The following is an 8066-nucleotide window of genomic DNA, read 5'->3' on the forward strand; positions in this document are numbered from 1 at the left end:
GGTGTTTGGTGGGTACTTTCAATCTGGCAGTTGAGTCCTTCAGTTGAGAATTTCTCTTGAAGACTTCCTCCACCCCTTTTCCCTGTTGTATTTACCTTGTGCCATTATTTTATTGAACACTGGACTTCCTATTTTGGTCTTCTGGTTTTCTTATCTTTTTTCTCCAGTTTTCCTCTTTGTCTTTGTTCTTCTTTGGAGTGTGAGTGAGTGAGAGAGTGTGTGTGTGTGTGTGTGTGTGTGTGTGTATGGGGGTGTTGCTCAGTTTTTCTAGATTTCCTTAACTTAGTCTTCCAGTCCTACTATTTAGTTTTTCTTTTTTGCTATCATATTTTTTTTTTTCTAAGAGCTCTTTTGGTCTTAGAATCTTCCTCCTTTAAAAAAGTAATAAAATCCTGTTTTTGTTTCGTGGATATAATAATTTTTTCTCTTTTCTGAGGATATATTTTTTTAAATCTTTTCTGAGGATATTAATGATACTTTTGTGTGTATGAGTGTGTGTGTGTGTGTTTTCCCCTCTGTGCATAATCTCTGTTTCTTCTGTTGCTTCTTCCTGGGATTTGTTTTGGTCTCTTCCATCCTCAGATTATTAATTCATAATTTCCTGATCCTGATTAACATTGTGGTATTATACAGCTGATTGGAAGCTCTGAGCAAGTGGGTAGGCCTTATCAGTTTTGAGCTTAACCACTGGGTGATTTTCTTTTATTATTATTACTATTTTTTTTTTTTTTTAAAGATTTTATTTATTTGAGAGAGAGAATGAGAGACAGAGAGCATGAGAGGGAGGAAGGTCAGAGGGAGAAGCAGACTCCCTGCCGAGCAGGGAGCCCGATGCGGGACTCGATCCCGGGACTCCAGGATCATGACCTGAGCCGAAGGCAGTCGCTTAACCAACTGAGCCACCCAGGCGCCCCTCACTGGGTGATTTTCTTAACCTATTTTATTGGGCGTCACTGATGTCACTCACTATTTTTAGTCCTTTTTCTTGAGCTGGTCAGATGGCCCAGAGAGGCCTTTTCTGGTGTCCTACTTGGCGCATGAAGATCTGACTGGTATAGCCCCTTGGTGTTTGATTTTCCGTACAGTAGTACCTTTGTTCATACCTGAGCAGAGGACTGGTGTACCCTAGTCCAGAGAACTTCAGTGTTACCTCCTTTGGGAGACTAAGCCTTTAGTGGCTGAAGAGGATAGATATAGGTGGTCTAGGGATCTGCTCATTAAGCAGCTTTGAAGCAGTTCTCTGCTGTAGATGCCCCCTTTTCCATTTTTAGTGTCTTTTGGGGATTGTGATTATTGGTTCTCAGCATCACCCTTGGGGGTGATGGGATTGGGCTTTCTTGGCTCTGCTAACGGCAGTTATCACTCGTCCGTTTGCTTTCCTGCTTCCAAATTTTGTTTCTTTCCTCTGCTCTTTTCTCTATCCTTGTGAGTTTAATGTTTTAAAAAATACTTCTTTAGCGGTTCAAAGATAGGGTTTCAGGAGGGAGCAGAATGAGATGTTTGGATTTAGTCTATTACCTTAATTCAGAAACTGATAAGAGAAAGAGTATGAAGTTTTAAAATGTATATTTTGCATCTTTTGATTTGGATCAGTTATTTTTATATTTTTATATTTTTTATTTTTTAAAAATATTTTATTTGAGAGAGAGAGAGAGCATGAGTGGGGGAGCGGGGGAGCCAGATTGGGCAGAGGGAGAGAGAGAAGCAGACTCCTCGCTGAGCAGGGAGCCTGATGTGGGACTCGATCCCAGGACCCTGGGATCATGACCTGAGCCGAAGGCAGATGCTTAATCAACTGAGCCACCCAGGTGCCCCAGATCAGTTATTTTTAAAAATCTGTGTAATTTTTGTCTTGCCCCACCCCCCCCAAATATCTAGTCGTGTTTTATCGTGCCATCTTTTTGACCTCTTGCTATGGAGGTGGTAGCATGGGAGTTTTTTGTTGGCAAGGTCATTACAGTTGGTGAGATCACTGTAACCATGTTTTGGTTTGAAGTTTAATGCTCTATTTCATTTTAAGTGAAAAGTCAGTGACATTGCCCATCAGGGAGCCTGGTGCTTGTCCTTTTCTATAGACATTCAGCAGTTAACAGACCATGTTCATACTCAGTCTCAAATGTCCTCTCGAAAGGGCTCAGAGTCTTCGGGTCCGCTGTGAACAAATTAGGAAGTAAGTGAAATTTATTCTGTGCTCCTATTTTCCCTTCCTATACTTCCCTTCCCTATCCTGCCCTTCCTCATCCTTTGGGATGTTTATTCTCCCTGCTTCTCAATTCCTTCTCTGTCTAGTCCTTTTGGGCCAGAGAGATTCCAGAGGCGCTTTGTCCAAATATCGAAAGGCCTTGACATCTGTAAGATTTATTACAATATAATTGTAAGGTCTAGGCCTAGGTTTTAGGGACCTGAAGGTGGAACCAGTAGGTGATGGACTAGTAATGAATAGCCAACAACATTTATTGAGCACTTAATATGTGCCTCATAGTGCTCTAAGCATTTTATTTACATTTTTTTCATTAATCCTTGCAAAAACCCAATAAAGTACGTGTTATTTTTGTCTGCATTTTATAGATGAAGAGACTAAAGCTCAGACAGGTTAAATAACTTGCCCTAGGGCTTGCCCAAGACTCTGTGGCTATTAGTAAGTGAGACCTGGAATTTTTTCTCAGAACCTGTTTATAAGAATATTTTCAGTTAACAAATTTTATACTGTAGTCTAGTTTCCAAGGCATCATCTTGAGATGTCTGTAACTTACATTGTTTTAGTTGTTAAAATCAATGCTTATGACTGGGGGTTGGGGTGGGTGGAGATAGTATAATGACTTTTGCTGTACCTGGACTGGATATTTCTGAGATCTTTAAAAATTTGAGACAAAGACACTTTTTGAAAATATAAGTGGCATTCTAAAAAAGTTCTGTTCCCTGATAAATCAGTATTAGTATTAAAACAAAACTCAGACAAGTAGGAGAGAAGATTCTTTAAATGTAGTTAAATGTGTGTAAACCTTTGTAATTATATCAGAGGACTTAAGTCACCTTTGAAGCACCTATGGATGGATTTTTGATACATTATTGATGAGATGAAATCTACTTTTTTAAATTGAACAGTAAAATTCTTTAAGTTCTATATTTGGTAGTGAAGCTATTCATTTGATTTATTTTCTTTGAAAGCTTTACTCATTCCCTGAAATTGCCTTTCTTTTTTTTTAAATATATATATTTTTTTATTAAGTAAACTACTCTAATGTGGGGCTTGAACTCATGACCCCAAGATCAAGAGTTGCATGCTCTACCTACTGAGCCATCCAGGTGCCCCTGAAATTGCCTTTCTTGATACATAATAAAGTATACAAAGCTTAGTGAAGATTCCAGACAGATAAGGGTGTCTTTTTTTCATGCTGTGATTTTTGACTATTATTTTTATAAAGTCAAAAAACTTTAAATATCATTGTTAGTGGTAATTAAGTGTTCCTTGTTAACAATTTCAGTAAATCAGAAAGATTTTACATTTTTTTAAAAGTTAAATTAGGGGCGGCTGGGTGGCTCAGTCGGTTAAGCAGCTGCCTTCGGCTCAGGTCATGATCCTGGGGTCCTGGGATCGAGCCGCACGTCCGGCTCCCTGCTCGGCGGAGAGCCTGCTTCTCCCTCTCCCTCTGCCTACTTGTGCTCTCTATCTCTCTGTCAAATAAATAAATAAAATCTTTAAAAATAAATAAATAAAAATTAGATGAAAACAATTTCAGTTTGATGCCCTCTTGTGGTAGATTATATGTGGACTCCTGGTGAAACTTTTGAAGTCATGTCAATTGTTCAGTTGACAGTATGGGGAATTGGTATATGCTCTCCCTGGAAGCTTAAAATGATGAGTCGGTGGACCTATTCCCCAAGGGGGACATACCTAAAACAAAGTGTGGGGTAGTGAACAATTTTTTTAAAGGATTTATTTATTTATTTGAGAGAGAGCATGTGCCCACATGCGTGTGTAGGGGGAGAGGTAGAGGGAGAAGGAGAGAGAAACTCATGCAGACTCTGTGCTGAGCATAGAGCCCAACTCGGGGCTTGATCTCACAGCCCTGAGATCACAACCTGAGCTGAAACCCAAGAGTTGGACGCTTAACCAACTGTGCCACTCGGGTGCCCCAGTAGTAAACAGTTTTTAATTGCAATGCTAGTAGTTTATAGAAACTAAGTTTTTCTGCTACTGCTTTTATTTGTTTAATACTCATTTAAAAATATGTTATTTGTATAGGTTAGTGAAGCATCTAATAAAAGAAAGGTTTTTACCTGAATCTACCTGAAGAACCAAAATGCTGAGCAGTCAACTTAGAGATCCAGTATATATAAGAAGGCCAGTCTTTCTTTATTCTTTTTTTTTTTTTCCTTAAAGATTTTATTTATTTATTTGCCAGAGAGAGAGGGAGAGTATAAGCAGGGGGAGTGGCAGAGGGAGAAGCAGGCTCCTTGCTAAGCAAGGAGCCCAATGTGGGACTCTATCCCAGGACCCTGAGATCATGACCTGAGCCGAAGGCAGATGCTTAACCATCTGAGCCACCCAGGCGCCCCTCTTTTTTTTTTTTTTTTTTTAAGATTTTATTTCTTTATTTGACAGAGAGAGACACAGCGAGAGAGGGAATACAAGCAGGGGGAGTGGGAGAGGGAGAAGCAGGCTTCCCACCGAGCAGGGAGCCCGATGCGGGGCTTGATCCCAGGACCCCGGGATCATGACCTGAGCCGAAGGCAGACGCCCAATGACTGAGCCACCCAGGCGCCCCTTTTTATTCTTTTTTTTTTTTTAACGATTTTATTCATTTATCTGAGAGATAGAAAGTGCACAGAGGGAGAAGCAGACTACCTGCTGAGCAGGGAGCCCGATGCGGTACTCGATCCCAGGACTCTGAGATCATGGCCTGAGCTGAAGGCAGACACTTAACCGACTGAGCCACCCAGGCACCCTAGAAGGCCAGTCTTTCTTAGTTATGGCATTCATCCTATCAATTCTTTGCTCTGAAATTGGGACTATTAGTAAAACAGGAATTGCCAAATTAGATTAGCACCTTTACTTGTCACTATTCATTCTGAATAAAATTACCTTGAACACAACATTTAAACCTTTTTTGGAGGGGGGGCGCCTGGCTGGCTCAGGTGGAGGAACATGCGGCTCTTGATCTCAGGGTTGTGAGTTTGAGCCCCACGTTGTGGGTAGAGATTACTTAAATAAATAAACTTAACATCTTTTTATTTTTCATTTTTTAAATAGATTAAATTATACTTTTAAACCTATACTGGTTTGCACCCATACCTCCCCATTCTAGCTGAAAGTCACCTCTTTATTTGCTGGCTTAGTTGCCATCAAACCTGTATCTGTAAGCCTTCTGCCCTGGTCCAGTTCTGTATATCCCACAGTCTCCTGGACATGTTCACACAGCAGGCACCTCAGATACAGCTTGTCTAAAACTGAACTCATCGCTTCCCCCCTTACCTACTTTTCTTTCTTTCCTTTTTTTTTGGGGGGGGGGTACCAAATTACTTTATTTGAAGAATGGTACAAATAAAAGAAGTTAAGTGGATGTTTTGGTACAATTTATAGAAAAGGTAAAGGTAACCCCACCTTTTCATTACCTCTTAAATATTGAATCTGATTCTCTCCATTCTTACTATCCTTGCCATAATACAAGCCAACATCATCTCGATTAAACTACTTTAGTAGCCTCCAAACTGATTTATATGTAACTCCCCATTTCCCAGTTCTAGTCTCTGTTCCATAGCTGGATGATTTTTATTTTTATTTTTTTTAAGATTTTATTTATTTATTTGAGAGAGAGAGATCGAGCTTGAGCAGCAAGAAGGGCAGAGGGAGAGGGAGAAGCAGGCTCCCCGCTGAGCAGGGAGCCCAATGCGGGGCTCAGTCACAGACCCCCCGGGATCATGACGTGAGCTGAAGGCAGATGCTTAACCATCTGAGCCGCCCAGGTGCCCCTGGATGATTTTTAAAGCAGCAGTTTTGATCAGGTCTCTTTTTCCCTCAAGTTGAAAATCTTTCAGGTACTTCCGTTTGCTCTTAACAGAAAGTTCACAGATCCCTAATTTTGTACGTTTAATTCTCTTGCTTCCCACCCCCTCAAAACAAATAAATAAAAACCAAACTAAAACATCCAAAACCCTTTTTGGCTAACTTATCCTTCAAGTCTTGGCCTATGTATGCCATTTCTTAGGGCTTTCTCTCTCTGAACCTCTTTCCCCTCTTGCATCCTAAAAGATATCTCCTTTAAAAAAAAACAAAAACACCCTTCCCCCGTGTAATTATTGGGGTTTTTAAAAGATTTTATTTATTTATTTTTGTGTGAGAGAGAGAGCGTGAGCACTAGTGCGCATGAGTCAGGGGGAGGGTCAGAGAAAGAATCCGACTCCCCACTGAGCAGGGGACCCAATGCAGGACTCGATCCCACTGGGATCATGACCTGAGGCAAGGCAGACGCTTAGCCAGCTGAGCCACCCGGGCACCCTGTAATTATTTGTTTTAAGGTAGATACCACGTACTTCATAGGATGAGGAAAATAATAGCAACTCTGCATATTGTATCCAGTAGGCACCAACAGTGTTTTAAGTGCTTTACATATTTGAACATATTTAATCCTCACAACAGCATTTGATATAAGTACTGTAACCCCATTTTTCAGATGGAGAAGTTGAGGCATAGGGAGGTTAAGTAATTTCAGTATCACACAATTAGTAGTAAGTAGGAGAGTCAGGATTCAGTCCCAGGTATTCTGGCTCCAGAATGTATGCTCCTAACCCACTCGGGCTGCCCGATTAAGCTGTTGCTTTAACTGCTAAATCCATGGCTGTATTAGTTTCTTGTGCCTGCAGTAACAAAGTACCACGAACTAGGTGGTAGAAATTTATTCTCTCACAGTTGTGGGGGCTAGAAATTTAAAAGCAGGGCATCAGCGGGGCCATGCTCCTTCTGGAGGCTCTAGGAAAGAATCCTCTCTTGCCTTTTGCAGCTTCTAGTGGCCCAAGTATTCCTCGGCTTGTTAGCGGCATAATTCCAGTCTCTGCCTACCTCTGTCTCTGTAAGGTGGTCTGAGCCTTTTCTATCCAGCACCTCCAAATTCTTCCAGCCTTTTCCCATCACCCAGTTCCAAAGCCACTTTCACATTCTTAGGTATTTGTTAGAGCAGGACTCCATTTCCCCGGCACCCGAATCTGAGTTTCCTAGGGCTGCTGTAACAAACTACCATAAACAGAGTCACTTAAAACAACAGGAATTTGTTCTCTCACAGTTTTGAAGGCCAGAAGTCTGAAACCTCAGTGTCAGCAGGATTAGTTCTTTCTGGAGACTCTCAGGGAGACTATTCCAAGTTCTAGTGGTCGCTGGCTATCCTTGACGTTTCTTGGCTTATAGACAGATGGAGCTCATGAATCTCTGCCTGCACCTTCACATCACCTTTCCTGTGTGTTTCTCTGTGTCCTCTCTTCCACTTACAAGGATACATGATCTTTCCTTCCTTCCTTCCTTCCTTTTAAGATTTTCTTTTTTAAAAAATATTTATTTAAGAGAGAGAGAGAGAGAACACGAGGGGCAGAGGGAGAGGGAGAGAGAATCCCAAGCTGACTCCTTGCTGAGCATGGAGCCCAACGTGGGCCTCTGTCTTACGACCCTGAGATCATGACCTGAGCCAAAATCAAGAGTGGAATGCTTAACTGACTGAACTACCCAGGTGCCCCTCTTTTTCTTTTCTTTTTTTTTTTTTTTAAAGATTTATTTATTTACTTTAGAGTGTGTATGCCTGAGTAGGGGGAAGGGCGTAGGAGAGGGGGAGAGAGAATCTCATGCAGACTCAGCGGGGCTTGATCTCACGACCCTATCTTGTCTCAAGCCGAAATCGAGTCCGACAGAGCCACCTAGGCACCCCAAAGATACCAGATTTCATCTCAAGATCTTTAGCTAATTATATCGGCAAAGACCCTATTTCCAAATCAGGTCACATCCTAAGTTTCAGGTGGACATGAATTTTGGAGGGATCCTTTCAACCCACTTCTAGTGTTTCTTTCTTTTTTTTTTTTTA

The 8066-nt window shown here is 41.2% G+C and overlaps 1 protein-coding gene across 14 annotated transcripts in view; it reads left to right on the forward strand.

Moving 5' to 3' along the window:
- BPTF (bromodomain PHD finger transcription factor) overlaps nt 1–8066 on the forward strand; it is a 146984-nt gene that overhangs the window by 40107 nt on the left and 98811 nt on the right. The window lies entirely within an intron of this gene.

The sequence above is a fragment of the Leptonychotes weddellii genome, chromosome 15 (assembly GCF_054177405.1).
Source record: "Leptonychotes weddellii isolate Sample4059 chromosome 15, ASM5417740v2, whole genome shotgun sequence".
In the NCBI taxonomy this organism is placed as follows: domain Eukaryota; kingdom Metazoa; phylum Chordata; class Mammalia; order Carnivora; family Phocidae; genus Leptonychotes; species Leptonychotes weddellii.